This window comes from Onychomys torridus, chromosome X (assembly GCF_903995425.1).
Source record: "Onychomys torridus chromosome X, mOncTor1.1, whole genome shotgun sequence".
NCBI classification, from domain to species: domain Eukaryota; kingdom Metazoa; phylum Chordata; class Mammalia; order Rodentia; family Cricetidae; genus Onychomys; species Onychomys torridus.
Window position 1 is genome coordinate 117,882,221 of NC_050466.1, and position 21,153 is coordinate 117,903,373.

The 21,153-nt window shown below is 39.6% G+C and overlaps 1 long non-coding RNA gene across 1 annotated transcript in view; it reads left to right on the top strand.

Moving 5' to 3' along the window:
- The first annotated feature begins 863 nt into the window (after nucleotides 1–863).
- Nucleotides 864–21,153, top strand: part of LOC118574422 — a 34,273-nt gene continuing 13,983 nt past the window's right edge. Inside the window, exons 1-3 of the long non-coding RNA XR_004943729.1 lie at nucleotides 864–904; nucleotides 4,242–4,305; nucleotides 12,510–12,671. This is a non-coding gene — a long non-coding RNA (uncharacterized LOC118574422). The remainder of the gene's footprint in view (nucleotides 905–4,241; nucleotides 4,306–12,509; nucleotides 12,672–21,153) is intronic.

Consider the following 21,153-nt stretch of genomic DNA (forward strand, 5'->3'; position numbering starts at 1 on the left):
ACTGCACTATACCTTTGCCAGACCCTGCAACCTACCCCTTCATTGTAAGTTACCCCACAAAATAAACCTCCCTTTTAACTACGTGGAGTGGCCTAAATAATTTCACCAATAGTATTTGTCTGAATTGGGGTTTCTATTGCAGGGGTGGCACCACTCATAATGAATGGATCTTCCCACATCCATAATTAAGAAAATGCCCTACAGACTGGCCTACAGGCTAATCTTATGGAGACATTTTCTCGATTAAGATTCCCTCTTATATGCTGGGCAATGGTAGCCCACACCTTTAATCCCAGCACTCAGGAGGCAGAGGCAGGAGGATCTCTGAGTTTGAGGCCAGCCTGGTCTACAAAGCAAGTTCCAGGACAGTCAGGGAGGTTACACAGAGAAACCCTGTCTTGAAAAACAAAAAAACTAAACCTAGTTTTTAAGATTGTTTAGAGCGGGTTTTGGTCTTGTTTGTTTTGGGGCAAGATCTCACTGTAGGCCTGGCTCTCCTGGAATTCACTATGTAATATATGACAGTCTGGCCTCAGACTGGCCTCAGACTGGTTGCAGGCCTCTTGCCTCAGCCTCTTAAATGCTAGGACTATAGACATAAGCTGCCACACCCAGCAGATGGTTGAATTTGGTTTTGTTAAATTGGCTGTAAAGTAATTTACTTCAGTTTGTTTCCAGGGATATTTTATTATGTTTTATATTATTTTATCCATATCCAGTATTTATAAAGAAAGTTACTGTGGGAAAATAGAAAATGGGATATAAAGTACTTACCATTTTGAAGTGTAAATTGAAGAAAGAATGTTACTCCTCTGTTAAACCTTCTCCATGTATTTAACCCATCGACTCTTGAAATCTTTCAGGTTGGAAGTTGGATTGCAGACTGTGTGTATGACATAGCCAGGTAGGAGTTGATATTACAGTGAGATGCTGTCACTTCCTCTTTCTCCCTCTCCCCTGCTCTCCTTGTCTTTCTGTCTCTTAGTCTCTGTTTCTGTCTCTTTCCCAAAGCAGAGTCTTGCTCTAACCCTAGGCCTTGCCTCTAACTGAGCTTGGGCAGTCCTCCTTTCTTAGTCTGTTGAGCATCTGGGAATCAGGACATGTCTCACCAGTCCTGAAGGACAACAGAATCTGCTGTTGATTGGAGACTTCGAATTAAATGATGAGAGCTTGATATGTGGAATAGTCGGATCTGAGAAATTTACTACCAGGATTGGTGATTGACGTCACTCTAAACATGGTCTTTCTGTTTCAGATTTTTGAGATAGGGTCTCACTATGTAGCTCAGGCTGGCCTCTAGCTCATGGCACTCCTCCGGCCTCCGATTCCTAGGTGCCGAGATTATACGATTGCACAGCCACACCTGGCTGTTCTTTTTCTGGGAAAGCAAATGACATTTTCTTCATTGTTATAGTCTTTTTTAAAAAAAATAGTATGGATGTAAAACTTTTGTCTTTCTTGAAGCCTGAATGACTGATCTACTTGGTTTAGCCCAAATTTTTTAATAGACAGATTGCTTAAAATATAGAACTAAAAAATCAACTACATGTGAAATTTTAAGATTTATTAAATCTAAGTTTAGGTTTTACTGAAATGGATAATAGAATCTTTTGCCACTTGAGTGAAGGAGAAAGTGTACCTAGATTTGTTCCTGGTACTGTATTACAATTTACTACATTGCTGATGGTAGTACAGATTTTATGACAATTCTGTGGGGAATGGCTTGAGAAAGCCCGTTGATTGAGTAGTATAACAATCTTGATGGATCTGTTGCTGAATGCTTTGGGCATAATGAAAGCTTGATTGATTCAGACTGGTCACCTGTGGTGGGACAACAGCCAAGAATGGCTGTGCAGTAGACCTGCTCTCTGCATTAGCAGATCACTCCTTTTCGTTGGCTTTTCTTTTCCTTTTTTGTTTTGTTTTGTTTTGTTTTTTTGAGACAGGGTTTCTCTGTAGCTTTGAGCCTTTCCTGGATCTTACTCTGTAGACCAGGCTGGCCTCGAATTTACAGAGATTCGCCTGCCTCTGCCTCCCGAGTGCTGGGATTAAAGGCTTGCACTACCGCCGCTGCCACCGCCACCACCACCTGGCTTGGCTTTTCTTTAATTAACATTCATTGAATTATACTAACATGGGATAAATTTATCATCATTATCTCATAAAAGCAGGGAGATTTTTATAAATTCATAGACTCTCCAGCTATATTTTGGATACTTCTTTACAAATGCAAAGGAGTCTATAATTTTGTAAGGTAAAAAATACCTCCTTGTTGCAAATAGGCCCCTCCTTGTTTCATTTTTTGTCACAAATTAAAGACACAAAAATGGCTCACTATTATCATTTGCCTGAATTATAGTTTATTTGTGATTTAATGAATGAAACACTGAATTTTGATTTTTAGTTTGGAGTTTACAAACTGTGCCACAGCTCTGAGGATAATAAAGCCAAGTCCATTAAGACTTGTGATTATGACTGAAAGGATAATTTAAACATTATATGTTTGGAATTAAATTATTTAAAATGCTAGTAAATGTCCTTGTGTTGATACTCTATTATTAGAGTACGTAACAGGCCTTGATTTGTAGCCACTGTGCTTAGTATGCACAAGCCTGCAGTTTCCATCCCTTATATGATGCTAGATTGGTGTCTTCGTTAGGGTTTCTAATGCTGTGTAGAGACACCATAACCACAGCAACTCTGGCTTACAGTTCAGAGGTTTACCCCATTATCATGGGAGCAGCATGATGGTGTACAGGCAGACATGATGCTGGAGAAGTAGTTGAGAGTCCAACATCTTGCAGACAACAGGAAGTCAACTGAGACACTGGGCAGTATCCTGAGCATAGGAAACCTCAAAGCCTACCCTCACAGTGGCACACTTCCTTTAACTAGGCCACACCTCCTCAACAAGGCCACACCTCCTAGTAGTTCCACTCCCTTTGGGGGCCATTTTATTTCAAATCACTACAGCTGGCTGTCTTGCAAGGCCCAGAGATCTGTCTGTCTCTGCCTTTCTAGCACTGGGATTATCGGCACATGCTGCCACGCTTAAGCTTAATTTTCATGTGGGTGCTGGTGGTTAGTCATCATGTTGTATGGCAAGCACTCTGTCAACTGGGCCATCTCCCCAGTCCAGTTTTGTCAACCATTCTTAAAAAGAATTAAACTGACAGTTCTTTTTGTTCTTTCTTCTGTTTATGGAAACCTATGGCTTACAGTTGCTGTGTGTCCCAATTTAGAGGAGCTAGTCTAATATGGAGGTTTACTCTTCCGGCTCTGGCTTCAGATTGACTGAATTCAAGTGTTCAATTCAAGTGTTCTTTGCTCCTTACATGATATGTTTGAGCTGGGATCTGGAAGATAGTTCAGTAGTTAGGAAGACTGGTTGCATGCACTTGGGTTCTGTTCTCAGTACCCTCATGGAGGCTCACAACCATCTGTAATTTTAGTTCTAAGGGATGCCCACTTTGGTTTTCATGGGCACCAGGTATGCATATACATACATTGCAATCAAAACATTCACATATATCAAATAAGAATTTAAAAAATATATATGAAGAGGAGATATTTGAGTTGACTTAGCACTGGACACTTGGAACTTACTGTACTCCTAAGTTTTCGATAATTCTTGAAGTTTTGGGTTTTTAGTTTTAACCCTGTAGCGCCGGAGATTAAACCGAGGGCCTTGCACATGCTGAGCAAGCACTTTACCACTGAGCTCTATCCCCAGCCCAAGTTTAAAAATGCCTTATGAAATTTCATATGGAGAAAAGAGCACGTTTCCAAGTGTTCTCCTGCCTCAAAGTATTTGAGAAGTAAAGATAATTATTGATTTGCTGCTAAGTATGCCATTGTTTCCATATTAACTGGCATTTAGCTTGATTTCAATCTTGCATTATTGAACTCAGATGCCTTTGTTAAGTGTGTTCTTCAAATTCATGTCTAAACCTTTTTGTTTGTTTGTGGTGCTAGAGCTTGAACCTGCACATGCTAGGAAAGTGCTGCACCGCCGACCTACATGCCCGCCTAAGCTGGGTCTCCATGGCTCAGTGTGAGGGCCTGTGGATTAGTGACTCGATCAGACAGACTGCCTCTGTACATTCTATCTTCTGCTAGATACTCTGCTATGGCAAGGCTCCCCAAAGGTGTACTTACTAAAATCGCTTTACTTAAGACAATTAGTTCTTGATTATTTTATGGACGGTATTGCAAAGCTTAGCTTCTATGTCTTTTTTCAGAGATTTCCCTCTTGCGCTGGATGTGGGCTGTGGAAGAGGCTTCATAGCACAACATTTGAATAAGGTATTTGATACACTGGCTTAATCAACTTTGAAGAATACAATTGACTAATTGTGTGTGTGCACATGCAAAGCGTGCCTGGAGCATTTCTTTGTGTGTATAGGTACGTGTGTGCTCGTGCCCACAGAGCTCAGAGCACAGCCTTGGTGTCGTTCCTCAGGTGCTCTCCCTGGGTGCCATCCATCTTTGTGTTTTTTTGAGATAGGTCTCTTGTAGGCCTACTCCTTGCCAATAAAAGCAATAATTTCTTTAAACCTATATATTTTTCTCTTTGTTCTCACTTTGTTTAAGCATTTTTGATGATTCACCATAAAAGCTGGTGTGTAGCTCACTGGCAGAATTCTTGCCCAGCATATGAAGCTCTGAATGTGATTCTTGGCAATGTAAAAAATATGTGCTCACACATATATACATATATATTCATATTAATTGTATTAGTTAAAAACTGTATAAAATATGGATAACATTTAATAGTGTTCATATTATTTTATTTCATATTTTCTAATGCAAACCATGTCTTAGGAGAACATTTAATTGGGGCTGGCTTACAGTTCAGAGGTTTATCCTTTATTGTCATGGTGGAAAGGATGGCAGCATGCAGACAGACATGGTGCTGGAGAAAGAAGTTCTATATCAGTATCTGCAGGTAGCAGGAAGAGACAGTGGGCCTGGCTTGAGCATTTGAAACCCTAAAACCCACCCCCAGTGACATATTTCCTTCAACAAAGCCAAATCTACTCCAACAAGACCACACCTCCTAATCCCTAAGTAGGGCCACATTCCTAATGACCAAGCATTCAAATCTGTGAGCTTATGGGGCCATTCTTATTCAAATCACCACAAACCATGAATACATTCATTTGTTCACATATACTTTTAGCCTTTGTGATTAAGACACTGTGCTAGACACAAAGATTAAAATGGGATTTAAAAAAAATATTTATTTGTCTTATTTTTAATTATGTGTAGGTGAGTATGTTGGCAAGTGGATATGTGCAGTTGAGTGCAGGTGCCCACAGGTACAAGAGGCATTGGATTCCCTAGGACTGCAGTTCCAGATGGTTGTGAGCCACCTGACATGGATGGGAAATGAACTTGGATCCTCTGAAAGAGCAGAGGATGCTCTTAACTTCTGAGCCATCTTGAAACCCCTGGGACTTCTGAAGGAAAATCTGTTTTGATAAAATGTCTATTTGGACTGGGGTGCAGGGGGAGTGTGGCCCTCCCCAGACATGACTATTGATGAATATAACAAGTTCCATAGGAAATAAAACACTTGCTGAAATGCAGCAAGAGTTAAAGAGCAGGAGAAACAAGGAGTTACTTGATGTAGTCTTCGAGGCCCAGAATCCGGTTGGTTCCTAGCGTTGAGAATCAGCTTGGCAGAAGAAGGGAGAGTGCAGTGGAATGTGATCGAGTGATGCTGAAGGACCATTAATTTGGGCATGTCATGTCAGAAAGAGTAAAGAAGAGGGAGTAGACAGATTCTTTAAGAGGCAGTGTTAAGGCAGTACAGTCTTGGGAGATGAAGCAGATTTAAAGATGTAATATATGAGAGTCTTACTTGATCAGTGACTGGATCTGGACTCTGGGACAGATAACGGGGTTACTGTCTTCAGAGGGTCCATAATGCCAGTGAGAGTCATCTATGTTGTGAGGTAGCCATTATTTTCTAGGTTTCGCTTCTTCTTCTTTTTTTTTTTAACATGGATCTCATATAGCACAGGCTGTATAACCATGCTGCCCTGATCTGATGCTCTGGCTTCCACCTCTCCAGTGCTACAATTACAGGCGTTCACCATCACCTGTCACCATACTTGCCTACTTTTTAAATTGCTGTGTAGTTTCCCCCCCCCCCCATACCCGACTCCTTCCCTCCCTCCTAACCATCCCTCCCTGGCTTCCTCCCTCCCCCCCCACTCTGGTTTCTTGTGTAGCCCAGGCTGCCTTCAGAATCATTATGTAGCCAAAGCTGGTTTGAACTCCTGATGCTTCTGACTCCACCTCACAAGTACTGGTGTTAGCTGTATGCCACCACCTAGGAAGTAAATTATCGTTCTGTCTCCATGCCCCCATGGGGTCTACATAGCCCCCAGTGTCCTGGAACTCACTATGTAGACCAGGCTAGCTACAAACTCACCGGGATCTGCCTGCCTCTGTCTCCTAAGTGCCGGAATTTAAAAACGTGTGCCACAACACCTGTCTTGGCGGCTTCCTTTCATGACAGTCTCACTGTTTAATGTACACTGGCTTGGAACTTAGCCAATCTGTAGCCCAATCTGGGTTAGATCCCGTGATTCCCTGACTCTGTCTCTAATACTCTTGTTGCAGGCAGACACTACCTAGAAAATTATTGTGTGATATTTCAGTGACTGTGTACAGTCCAATTTATGTATCTGCACTTCTATTAGTTATCTGTGGTTTTGGCCATGTCGGGGAGGTGCTGTGAATGTCTTTGTTTGTTTGCTTGTTTTTTGTTTATCCAGACAGGGTTTCTCTGTGTAGTTTTGGTACCTATCCTGATCTCGCTCTGTAGACCAGGATGGCCTCGAACTCACAAAGATCTGCCTGGCTTTGCCTCCTGAATGCTGGGATTAAAGGCATGTACCACTGCTGCCCGGCACACCTGTAAATCACACACACACACACACACACACACACACACACACACACACACACACACACAAAATTAACTCTCTTTCCCTCTCCCAGTCCGTCAGGTATTGTAGCTGTAAGTACTTGAATAGGTAAATCTGTCAGTATTTTTAAAACTTTTCTTTGCTTATTTTATGTGTGTGTTTGGGTGTGTGCATGCAAGTATGGGTGCACATGTGCTTCGGTGCATGTGTGGCTTTCTGGGGACAGCTGGTGAGAGTTGGTTCTCTCCTTCCACCACTTGGATTCCAGGGACTGAACACAGGCAATCAGACTTAGCCACCATCACCTTTACCCACTGAACCATTTTGCCTGCCTCTGCCTGTCTGCACCAGGCAAGTGCTCTAGCACTGAGCTAAATCTCCAACCCTCCTCTTTGGTTTTTCAAGATAGGGTTTCTCTGTGTAATAGCCCTGACTGTTCTGGAACAGCTGTGTAGACCAGTCTGGCCTTGAACTCAGAAATCTTTCTTCCTCTGCCCCCTGAGTGCTGGGATTGAAGGCATGGGCCTCCATACCTGACACTCATTGGCATTCCTTACCTTTGAATATTTAAAGTAACTTTGTGACATCCCTATCCTCTCACCTTCATTGATTGGAGCTTTTACATGTTTTTTCTTTTTCTTTTCTTTTCTTTTATCATTTGTAAGTTTATATTTTAGAGACATTAACCTTTCATAATTTATATCTGGGAATCAAACTTGGGTGCTCTGTGTAAGCAATATATTTGCTTAACTACTGAGCCATCTCTCCAGCTCCCAGTCTTTGTTGTTTTGTGAAGCAGGGTCTCAGTTTGTAGGCCAGATTGTCCTGTAGCTCACTGGGTAGCCCAGGCTGGCCTTGGACTTCTTGATCCCCCTTCTCCCACTTCAAAAGGCTAGGATTGCAGATGTGTCCACCATGCCTGCTCTTTAAACATCATAAGTTGCTTACGTATTTGGAGATGAGGAGAACATGCAGATGGGAAGGAAGCAAATTACCCATTTTGGAATGGACAGATCAGGAAGGGATGTGGTGGACAAGTGTGTGTGCTGCTCTTGGTGAGCGACTCAGCTACAGCAGTGCAGCTTACTCAGGCTTACTGCTTATGCATGTGGGTCTTTCCTGAGCTGCTTGGGTTTCCCTACAGCATGGTGGCTCCTTCTAAGAGAGGACCATCCTGAGAGCAAGATGAAAGAGCAAGACTTTTTGGTCTAGCCTTAGGTAATACTGCCTCATATCTACCACCTTCTGTGTGTTGAGATAGTTAGAGTCTCTCTGGAATCAAGGGGAGGGCACATAGACTTTATCTCTAGACTTGGCTATTCAAACATTCTAGAAGACTCTGGGACAGATAATGGGGTTACTTTCTTTACAGGGTCCATTATGCCAGTGAGAGTCATCTATGATATAAGGTAGTCATTATTTTCTAGGTTTCGCTTATTTTTTTTTTTAACATGGATCTCATATAGCACAGGCTGTGTAACCACGGCTGACCTGATCTGATGCTCTCGCTTCCACCTCTACAGTGCTAGAATTACAAGCGTGCACCATCACCTGTCAGTTTACTTGCTTACTTTTTGAATTGCTGTATAGTTTCCCTCCCCCCCTCATTCCCTTTCCTCCCTCCGTCCGTCCCTTCTTTCCTCTGTTCCCCCCCTCCCCATCTGCTTTCTTGTGTAGCCCAGGCTGCCTTCAGACTCATTATGTAGCCAAAGCTGGTTTGAACTCCTGATGCTTCTGACTCCAACTCACAAGTATTGGTGTTAGCTGTATGCCACCACCTAGGAAGTAAATTATCGTTCTGTCTCCCTGCCCCCATGGGGTCTACATAGCCCCCACTTGCCTGGAACTCACTATGTAGACCAGGCTAGCTACAAACTCACCGAGATCTGCCTGCCTCTGCCTCCTAAGTGCCAGAATTTAAAAATGTGTGCCACATCTGTCTTGGCGGCTTCCTTTTGTGACAGTCTCACTGTTTAGTGTACACTGGCTTGGAACTTAATCTGTAGCCCAATCTGGGTTAGATCCCGTGATTCCCTGACTCTGCCTCTAATGCTCTTGTCACAGGCAGACACTGCCATTCCTAGAAAATTATTGTGTGATATTTCATTAAGTGTGTATAGTCCAATTTATGTATCTGCACTTCTATTAGTTATCTGTAGTCTTGGCCATGTCGGTGAGCTGCGGTGGATGTCTTTGCTTGTTTGTTTGTTTGTTTCTTTGTTTGTTTTTGTTTATTCAGACAGGGTTTCCTTGTGTAGTTTTGGTACCTATGCTGGATCTCACTCTGTAGACCAGGCTGGTTTGGAACTCACAGAGATCCGCCTGGCTTTGCCTCCCGGGTGCTGGGATTAAAGGCATGTACCACTGCTTGCTGCCTGGCACTCCAGTAATGTCTTATCTCTTGGTGAATGAAAGCCACCTTCTATCATCAGTGTTGCTTTGAAGAATTAAAAACACACACACACACATACACACACACACACACACACACACACACACACACACACACACACACAAAATTAACTCTCTTTCCCTCTCCCAGTCTGTCAGGTATTGTAGCTATAAGTACTTGAATAGGTAAATCTGTCAGTATTTTTAAAACTTTTCTTCACTTATTTTATGTGTGTGGTTGTGTGTGTGCACATGCTCCTTGGTGCATGTGTGGCGTTCAGGGGACAGCTGGTGAGAGTTGGTTCTCTCCTTCCACCACTTGGATTCCAGGGACTGAACACAGGTAATCAGACTTAGCCACCATCACCTTTACCCACTGATCCATTTTGCCAGCCATCTTTATCCTCTGAGCCATTTTGCCAACCTCTCTGCCCCTCTGCCTGTCTGGATTGAACCCATTTCTTAGCTCTTTTTTTTTTTTTTTTGAGCTGAGGATTGAACCCAGGGCCTTGGGCTTTCTAGTCAAGTACTGAACCACTGAACTAAATCCCCAACCCTCCTCTTTTGTTTTTTCAAGATAGGGTTTCTCTGTGTAACAGCCCTGGCTGTTCTGGAACAGCTGTGTAGACCAGGGTGGCCTTGAACTCAGAGATCTGCCTGCCTGTGCCTCTGGGCAGGCCTTCCACAATGTAGGGTTAGAGGGCTTGAGGTTTGATGGATGCTGAAGGAGCCCATGTACAAGGCAGAAAATGCATACCATCTCCAAGGTAACGTTTCTGCAAAACATTTCCTAGAGGACCAACATGTCTTCATGCAGAGCTGAGGGGACCTGGTCCAAATATTAGAAGAGCAAAGGAGAGAGACACTGATCCAGGCCTCTTGTCCCATTTTCATTGCCCATCAGATAGTTACAGGCTCAAATGAAGGGTGAGTGTTTTCAGCAAATGCAGCCTTCAAACTTCTGTTACCTAGGAAACTGTCAACATAACTCACACCTCAGAAGTGTTGTCTACAGGAATGCTAGAGTTGGAGCAATGATGTATTATCAAGCTGTGTGACTTCCAAAATTCAGTGCTCTGAATTCAGCCAGTGCTCTTACCAGCTGAGCCATCTCTCCACCCACCTACCCCCATTTAAATTTATTTTTTCTTTCTGGAGCTGAGGACTGAACCCAGGGCCTTGTGCTTGCTAGGCAAGCACTCTACCTCTGAACTAAATCCCCATTCCCTAAATTTTAAAACAATATTGTTAACAATAGGACACCTAATGCTATTGGTAAGTAAGCATTAATATTCCAATATATTTAATATCTTGGACTCATTGGGGCTATAGCTCAATGGTATAGTGTTTGCCAAGCTTCATGAAATTCTATGTTGAACCTTCAGGATTGTAAAATAGAAAAAAACAAAAAACAAAAAAACAGAAAACAAACTTAGACCCTGCTGGTTTCACATTTGGACTTAACCACATAGTGAACACAAAGGTCAAGTTTTCTTAACACCCTGTTCCTTTGTTTGTGTAGCTGTGAAACAAGAATTATAATAATACCTGGCTTGTAGATAGAAATGATATATATATATATATATATATATATATATATGAAGTATTTAGCATAGTACCTTGTATCAGGTTTTTTAATTTTAATTCTTAAAAATAAAGATTAATTTCTTTCAGTTTGAAATATACTAATTATGCTTTTTCAAAAACATTCCTTTCCTTCAGTATTTTAATTGATTACAAACACACCTTAATCTGTAATTTAGTGCATTGGTCTAGTATATTTGGATACTAAACGTTCCTGATAGTTGTTTGTAAGAGTAGCTCACTGTTTGAATTTATTTTTAAAAATCTTATGTACTATTAAGGTGTTCACAAAATATTGTCCTTGAGTTAGGAAAACAGACCTGCTTGAGTTGTCCTACATTTTAGAGCTTCAGAAAGTACAATGTTAGTACTGGAAAAAATCCATTTAAAGTAAGCCATCAGACTTACCACTAAAATTTCAACCTGGAAGGAGCTTGCTTCTAATTATGTTTTCAGAAGTAAGCTTTTAATAGAATGAAATATATTGCCATTTTGTTAATGTGTTCCTCATGTTTTATCCATTGAATTACGGGATACATGACAAAATTCCATCCAACATTATTATTGTGGCACAAAGCACAAACAGCAAACAAATGAGCTTCAGCTGTTTGAGTGAAATATAAAAGTGTGATAAGATGATGGTGGGAAGAATGCCCACAGCCGTTTCTATTCACTTAGAGAGAAAAATAAGTTTTAAATATTTGCCTAACCAACTTTTTTTTTTCTTTCGAAAATCACTTTTTCTTTTTGGTTGAGATTTAAGAACAAGGTGTTAACACTGTTTTAGAGCTCCATGCTTTTATCACAGTTTTGATGACCATAGTTACAAAAACAGGAACATCACTGTATCGCTTCCAAACTTTTCTCCACTGGCAATGTTTAATGAATTTGATAAGTTTGTGTGTTTTACATTAAAACCCAGATTTCTAATTTATGTTACTGACTTGAAGAATTTACAATGAAACTGTAGAAAAAACAAACTTTATGGGTTGATTTTTCTCTGATGTTTATTGCCCAAGGGTTTAATACTGTTTCTTCACATTTAAATTTTTTGTGAAACTAGAATTCAGAAATGTCAATCGTTTTCCCACACAGTGGAAGTAGTTGAATTAGCTCATAGTCTTTTTGTCTTTATCATTGATTGAACAACACTCTAAGAGGATCTGTGCTCATTCACAATCAATGGAAGGACGTCATAGGCTCAGGTTTATATTCTAAACAACTTCCTTTCCTCTCTTGTGTGGCCTGAGAAGCTAATCCCATGTGTCAGGTTCACACCAGCAGCATTCAGACTCCATTTATTGAACAGAATATTTAGAGGGGACTAAAATGTCACACTTAGTGCTCTTGCAGTTTGCATAGAAGGGAATATTGTGTAGTACTCTGAGTTTTACTGAGGACAAGACCAAAGTCTTTGTTTTCATATTCACAATTGAAGTCTGATTTTATGTTCTGTGGTTGCAGTATTTCTTTGACGACACTTTTTAGCCATGTACTGAATAGACCAGGATACCTAAACACTGAAGTTGGAAGGTAATTGTTTCTTTCTGTCAAGTGACATTGAAAAATTTAATTTTGTTTTGTTTTATTTAGATGAAGATGGAATCAGCGTATGAGAAGATGGGAAAACAAAGAAAAATCAAAAGGATGATGAAGAACAAATTGCTAAATATAGACAGCTCTTGGAGATTATTAAAGAAAAAGAAAGAAAAGGAAAAGAAAACGATATGGAAATGGAAATCAAGTGGGTTAGAGGTGAGGATTAGATATTAAGTAAGTTTTCCAGAACTGTATGGTAAGGAAATGGTATTTAATTCACCTCGGGCTCTTAGAATTGTTCTACCTCCTCTTCCCATAGATCCTTTGGTTACACTCTTTCCAGCTTACATTTGTTTTAGTTTCTTCGTTTTACTAAGTACAGATTATTCCTGTTCAGTTATAAAAATAGACCTTTCTTAGGTTTGATTCCTCAATTTAGAATATAGAAAATTGAAACCAAGTATCATGTTTTCTCATTATTATAATTCTTTTTTAAAAAAGCAAAAAACAACAACAACAAAAAACTATGATTCTCAAGTGATCCCTTTTCCTGTAGCTCTGGCTGTCCTTGCTTTGTAGACCAGGCTGGCCTTGAACTCACAGAGATCCACCTGCCTCTGCTTCCTGGGTGCTGGGAATTAAAGGCGAACACTACTATTGCCTGGCCCTTACTGTTTATTAATTCATGACGTTTCACAAATGCAAAATATATGTTATTGAGTGTTCATCTCAGTTTTGCTATAGTTAAAGAAATGTGGCCTAATAGAGTAGTATACTGAAATGCCAAACCTAAAGATTGATAAAAGCTAGCATAAACAGGAATTTTCATCTACAATATACATTTACACTCACACACATCCCGAGAGTTGTAAATTTGCATGTACTTTTGCAAGCAGTGATGTTTATGGATTATTGCTGTTTACATATGATAATCTCTTACTGGTTTTGGTGAATTCATTCCAGGATCTCCTACAGGTACAAAAACATGGCCTGTTATTTGCAGATAACTTATACACATCATTTTTTATACTTAAAATCATCTCGAAATGACTAAGTAAAGGCCATGTAACAGATGTCATATTGTATTTTTTTTCTTGAATTATGACAAGAAACAATATATAGTTCTACTACCCTGACTCAGCTATAGCTTAGGTAAGTTCTGGTTCCACTTGCCATTTTTCTGTTGTCAAATGCTTAACCATATTTCTGATCTATCACTGCAGTAGACTTACGGCATTGAAAAGAAACATTTTCAATGGCTACAAATATCAGTCCTTTCAAAGGGCTCTTCAGTTTGGCTTGCTCTTTTTGACCTTTTAATTTAAAAAACGTATTTTGAACAACATTCCCCGCTTTTTAGAAGACCAGTGAAGAGCACCTAGGCATGGTGAGAAGGAGATGCTGGCATTCTGGCTTAGGCAGTAGTCAGTTGTGTGACTTTCTCTTCACACAGCTGTCACGGATACTCCGGAGCAGCCTGTGGGCGGTCCTCTCACACGCTGGTAAAACTACCACTGACAGAAACACAATGGTAACGCTCAGGTGCCAGGCGTCTAAGATGTTATAAACAACCTATAGGTTTTTTATAGAATAGCCTCCCCAAATAGAAATACTAGGAAGGGGTATGGGCACTTTCTGTGTCTTGAGGTCACTGTCAGATTTCTTTCCTGAAATGTTACATCAGTTTATAGTGTCTTCAGTAGTAAGAGTGCCAATGTCCTGGAATCATCATTATTAGGTATGTACTTTTCACATGTTCCTGAATTGAGTAAAGTTGGTTTTCTTAGAGAACTAAACACCTTGATTTAAAATGTTTTGAAAGCTCTATACATACATATATATAATACTTTGTGTGTTTGTGCGTGCACTCATGCATGTGTGTATGTGGAGTTCACAGAACAACTTGCAGACATCATTTTTCTCCTTTCTAGCATGTAGCTTCTTAGGATCAAACTCCAGTTGTCATGTCTGGTGACAAGTATCTTTATCCACTGAGCCAACTTGCAAACCTAAACTGTAGTTTTGAAAGCTCCTGATAGGGTATTTTTACTGTGAACATGTGTTATATGTGTGCCTATGTGTGCATTTGAGTATAATAGTGAAAGAGGCCTTTTTACATATTATATGTAGTGTATGAGATAATTGAGCTACTCTTTCTTAACATTGGTTTACACATTTGAAGAGTAGGACAAATAATACTTAGTTTTTGAGACATTTGTGAAGGTACATTTCATGTCATGTGTATTTTGGTAGATTTATCTTAAGAAATGCAGTTTTTCAGTAACAATTACTGTGAAATTTCTTCTATGGTCTTCTATGATATTATATTTGAGTCAACCACAGAAGACCATTTATCAAAGTCCAGAGGGAAATAGATAGCAGGCTCCAGTCAGATGAAAACCCATTGTCCATGAACTTGACTGAGATGAACTACTCCTTCTATTGATACTTATTTCCTATGGAATGTAGTAAACCAACCTTATTAACTAGGGCATGTAGCAACATTAATTAGAAGATTCTTGAAAAAGCTGTAATTCCTTATTTCTGTGTTTGTGAAGTAGTATCTTCTACCAGATACTGTTCCTAAAGTTCCTATCTGACTCTTAAATTTGGTAGATAAGGTGATGCATGTAATTAGCATTATCTAATGATCTAATTAGTGAATATGCATTATTAGACAATTTGTAATAAACAGATAAATTAAGTGTATCTCTTATATAACTTTTCACATATTGATAATTCTAAATAGGCATGGTGCTTAGAATAAGAAGGAGATAGTAGATGGTATGGGATGTTAACATACATATTCAAAGTTGAAAGTATTCAGAGCGAGAGCCTGTTTCAAGCAGAGAGGGCAAACACAGGGAGCAGGAGAGAGAAGAAGGAGAGGGAAATCAATTTTTAAAAGAACGTTGGGGGCATTAAGGAGTCCTCAATCATCTCATAGACTGGAATTGGCAATGAGTAGCAAGAAGGCTACACTGTGGGGGAGAAAAGTTCACCAGTTCACTTCTTTTTTTGGTTTTTCGAGACAGGGTTTCTCTGTGTAGCTTTGCGTCTTTCTTGGAACTCGCTCTGTAGACCAGGTTAGCCTCGAACTCACAGACATCCGTCTGCCTCTGCCCCCCCAGTGCTGGGATTAAAGGCATGCGCCACCACCACCCAGCTTTTTTTTTTTTTTTTTTTAATTTCCTGAGCTGAGGATCGAACCCAGGGCCTTGTGCCACTGAGCTAAATCCCCAACCCCACCAGTTCACTTCTTAAAGGAATCCTTAAAGGCCACCATGTATCGGGGGACTCAAATTAGTGCCTATGGAGACAAAGGGGATTTTGTTAATGGCTAAGTGTGACTGCTAATGAGTAAAAGCCAGTCTCTGAGGAAGATTGGAAATTGCGTGTTCATAGCTGGTTTGATTAGTAACTGAAACTGGAGATGATTTGTGAGAGATTTCAATCAATATTAATAGGGGATGTAGGAGATTCCTTCTGAAGACTACTACACCGGTGGTAAAGCTGTGAATGTCATAGGCCTTTGTTGTTAGAAACACTTGGGATTGGGATCCTTACTCTTGAGAAGGAGGAATGGAGTAGAGAAGTATCAGCAAGAGAGTTCCCCTTTCTCCCTGCCTTGGGCCATGGAGCAGGGGTACATCTTTCTCTCCACCTTGTCTTCCTCCACTTTCAGAGCAGTGTTCCAGTTTTACCCTCGTGTTTGCCCTTTAGCCTTGTCCTTCCCCGTCTTCCTGTAGTCTCCATCTGTTGCTGTCTTCCACTGGAAGCTTACACAGACATCAGGGACAAGCATGGATGACTGTTGAATTCTTCATCCTTTATTCAGAAACAAAATGGTTTGAATCAGTTGTGCATTCATTTTGTTAGGTAGCCCTGATCCAAACATTTCATTTTCAGACATCTTAAACCTGTTCAGTATTTATTTTTGGCTATTTCTTTATTTCCGTTTATTGTCAATGTATTCATTATTTGAAATATTCACAAAGTGGTTTTTGCTCATAACTTTTAAAAAAGCCAGATGTTTTAAATTTTAAGTTGAAGGCCAGGGATATAACTCAGAAATAGAGTACTTGTCTAGCAAGACCCTGGGTTAAGTCCCTAGTGCCACAGTGGGGTTGTGGGGAAGTTAAAGGATGGGATGTAACTCTGTGGCTGAGTACTTGTCTAGCTTGAATGAGTTCCCAAGTTTGAGCCTTAGAACCACAAACCCAAAAAAGCTCCAAATGTCATACCCAAAACAGCTAGCCTTGGGCTGAAAAAAACAAAAAGAAAAAGGGTTGAGTTGAAAGGAGAGTCAAAAGCCTGTGCTTAAAAATGAGCTAAAAGAACTTGCAGTCTGCCTCCTAGTTTGACAATGGAAAAGCAAGTTTATGTGGTAACTGCAGAGTCACACAGCTGTTAGGTGATTAGAATTTTAAAGCTTAATCACCCAGTTAACAGGGTAACTATAAAAGCTTTGTAAGGTAGTGAGCTGAAATTAATACTGTGTAAATGACATTTGAGTCATTTGTGGACTGTATAATAAAAAAGAGAAGCAGGAGCTAGAGAGATGGTTCAGCAGTTAAGAGCACCTACTGTTCTTTCAGAGGACCTGGGTTTGGTTTTCAACACCCATGTGATGGCTCACAACTGTCTGTAACTCCAGTTCCTGTGGCTCTGACACCCTCTTCTGGCCTCCAGGGGCTCCTGCCTAAATGCACAAGCCCACGAGCACATATCTATTAAAAAATAAATAATTTAATAAATAAATTTCATTAATAAATTTAATAAAAATAATTTTTTAAAAATCTAAAAGTGTTTCTGGAACATTTTCTTTATAGAGTTGCTTGTCAATCTCTCAGTTTCCTGGGTTATTGAAAGATATTTTCTTCCTTAATAAAATTAAAGTGAAAACTGGAGATACTTTTTATGCTGATTATAATATATTTGGTTTCTGTTTCATTTATATTTTTATATTTTTCTAATGTTTATAATAACATCTAGGATTGTTTTTTAATTATTAATTTTATTTCTTGAGATTATAATATAGTCACATCACTTTCCCCATCCCTTTCCTCTTCCAAAGCCTCCCATTTACACTGCCTTGCTCTCTCTTGTCCTGTTTTTGCGTTAATTGTTGTTACATAAATTGTGTGTATGCATAATTCTTAAATACAGAAATATAACCTGTTCATTCTGTATAAGGTTACTTGTATGTGTATGATTTCTTCAGGGCTGACCATTTAGTTTTATATAACCAATTGGTATGCGGTTCTTTGGAGAAGACTGTGTCTACTGACTGCTCTTAGCAGTCTTTACTTGCCTGTAGTTTCTTTGTGGGCTTGAGACCTCATGAGCTTTGGTGCCATTCTTGTTTAAGCAGTTATGTTGGTGAGACTTTCTGGATGTAGCTTCTGACATTCACAGTGTCACAGTAAATGCCAGTCCTCTGGCTCTTACAGCCTTTCTGCCCCTCTTCCGTAGTGATCCCTGAGCCTTAGGTCCAGGAGTTGTATTGTAGATATAGCCTTTGGGACTAGGCTCTGCAACTGTAATTTGATTGGTTGTGGTTTTCTGTAATGACCTCCGTGTGTTACAACAAGAAGTTTGCTTGCTGAGAGGTGAAGACTACACTTATTTGTGGGTATACTGACAAATATTGAGAATATAGTTAGGGATTATGCTGGCTTAGTAAAATGGTGGTTGTAGGTTCTCCTCTAAGATACATGAATTCACTAGCCCTGTGTAGTTGGCTAGGTTTCTACTACTAGGTATGATTTCCCTCTTGTTGGGTTAGGTTTTTATTTTTGTTTTTGTTTTAAGCTTTTTATTTATTTTCATTTTATGTATATTGATGCTTTTTGTGGTAGCCAAAATGAATGGCTATAAAAGAAAAGAGACTATTTCTGGTGAGTGTGTTCTTAGAGCCAGCTGTGCTGGTGAGGCTGTGAGCGTTGCAGATTGGAGTAGGGAGAGCACCTGCTGTTGTGGATATCCCAGGCAGTCCCCATCTCAACCCCTTTCCCAGAAGAAGGAAATGGACTGTCAGTGTATGTGAGGAAGCCAGTTCAGAAGATGCTGTATTGGGTTCCTAGCTTTAAAGTATGTTTACCATCTGCTGTGTTAGACTTTAGTATGGTGTAAGTGGTATGCTTGTTTTTGCTTATTTTTAACTCTTGCTTGGAATTAATTGAATACTGTAGCTTAAATAATATCTTTCATCTGCTGAAAATTCTTCTACCATTTTCCTCTTAAAGTCCTAGGTTTTCTTCATCTCCTCTGGCTTCTCTTCTAGAAAGCATGTTCGTATGTGTTACTTTCTTTGTTTGTGTCTGATAACTCTTGACTTCTGTCCCTTTAGATCTGCACAATTTACTGGGTAATTTCTTCAGTTCTGCTTTGATTTCATTGATTCTTTCTCTGTAGTATATGTGTTGTAACTTGGACACTGACTAGATTTTTTTTTTTTTTTATCTCTGGGAGTTGCTTTTTTTCTTTTTTCCTCCAAACTTGTCTCATCCTTTTGATAACCATACTTTTTTTAATTTTCTTTTTTTCACTTTTTAAGTGATGATTTTATATTTTGTATCTCAATTTCCAAATCCATAGTTTATGCTTCTGTCTTACTGTTATTTTTTTCTATTTTCTCTAGTTCATTGGGGATTTTAATTGGAATCTTGTTGTCTTGGATCTTTCTTTTCTTATAGGAAATCTGTATCAGAAGGCCTCTTTTAGAGAATATTTGGCAGGTGCCTGGGGCATTTCTAATCCAAGACCTATCGAATTTTTGAGTTGGTGTATTTGGGACCACACAAGTAGTGTGAATTCCAGCCACAAGTCCATGGCTTTGTGGGCTTATGATTACAAAGTCTCTAAGGGAAACTGTATTTTTACTCCCCCTGATCTACATGTACTTCCCCCCTGAACTGTAGGGGGAGGGTCATCATCTACTGGGCACATTTAAAGATCCCGGGACCTCCCACCACCATCAGACTCCAAACTTTGTCCCCTGCCTCCTTGGCTAGCAGGCCATAACAACCCCAAATCCATACTAGACCATATTAGCTTAGTATGTATCCCCAAGGAAAACTCCATGCTTCTGAACTAGTTTAATATTTCTGTTTGGGCTTCCTTGTTGAGACTTGACTCGGGAATCCTTTTTCTTTGTATCTTAGTCATTCATGTAAAAGATTTCATTCATTTTCTACCTTGCCTGTAAATGTATAAAAGTAACAATAGAACAAATAATTTCTCAGTCTTTGCCATCAATAAGTTAGCAGATTGTCTTTCCCAGACTTGGCCAGAAGTTAGTCTGCAAATATGAGGCTATCTTGGTAGTATGTTACTGTGATTACAAACTGCTTGGAAAGCAAAGAAAACATACAAATAAACATGAGACAAATACAAGAAACAATAGCTCCCTAATGAGGCCCACATGTCTTGTATTTGAAGTCAGTGTTTCAAGAACATTGAACTCTAAGAAGCAGGACTAGGGGACACTTTGATGTGTAGTAAAGTTAATACCCTTCAAAGTGGAAGCCATTATTTTTCTAAGGGAGACTGAAAGGGCATTTAGAAGAGATTAGAGAAAGATAACTTAAGTTCTTGACATATGTAAAACATGTTCTACCGGTGTTGTTATTGTCTAAAGTGAAATAACTTTAACAATAACAAAAAGTAACATCTATTCAATGAGTACTTTGGGCACATCTTCTGTGGATATTTATTACTTGTTTGGGGGGGAGACACAATTGTTAGGTGAGTAGAAATTCCCAGTCTGAGCATCTTTCTTAGACTTATCCTTATTATCCTTATTTTATCTTTGTTGTTTACACATAGTAAATGTAACAGGCTGGGCGGTGGTGGTGCATGCCTTTAATCCCAGCACTCGGGAGGCAGAGGCAGGTGGATCTCTGTGAGTTCAAGGCCAGCCTGGTCTACAGAGTGAGATCCAAGACAGGCACCAAAACTACAGAGAAACCCTGTCTCAAAAAACAAAACACAAAACAAAACAAAAAAACTGTAACAGGATTCTAATAGCATTGAGTACAACCATAGAACGTTTGTTGACTGACTGACTGACAGCTTTAGCTATTTGCTATTTTTACAGAAACTTGGTTTTATTTTACTTTCCAATTCCATGTGTTGTTGCTCCCAGTCAGTAGGGTGAAACAGATTTGAGTCACTTTTCCCGTCACTTGCTTTCTTATTCTGTAGACGTTTATAAGATGTGTACTGTAGGACTCGCACTAGCTACTAACTGGACCAAGTGTCCCTTCGGCCCTTGTTAAGTGAGTAAATATGTCCTTCCTTGTCCTAACACCTTCAGGAGTAATATGCTATTTTGAAGAGTTTCCTTGATGGCAGTGCTCCTCAGGACATGATTGGTGGTTTTCCTCTATAAACCTAGTACCCAGAATGAGTTCCACATTTGGAGTTTTGGTGTTAGTGACGGTGGTTAGTAATATTTTAAAAGTGTTTGGAATTCAGTGCCACGTAGTCTAATTTATAACACATACAAAAATTTTAAGAGATTGATATGTAAGTGTTCATAAATATTCATAAATAACCCTTATTTAAGTAAAAAGTGCCAGTTTTGACCTGTATGAGAACTCTTAAAACCTGATTTTTGTTTTTATAAACAAAGCCTGTAATAGTACCTAGTTGAGTTGTTTTAAAACATTCATATTCTTTAAAGACTTTTCAA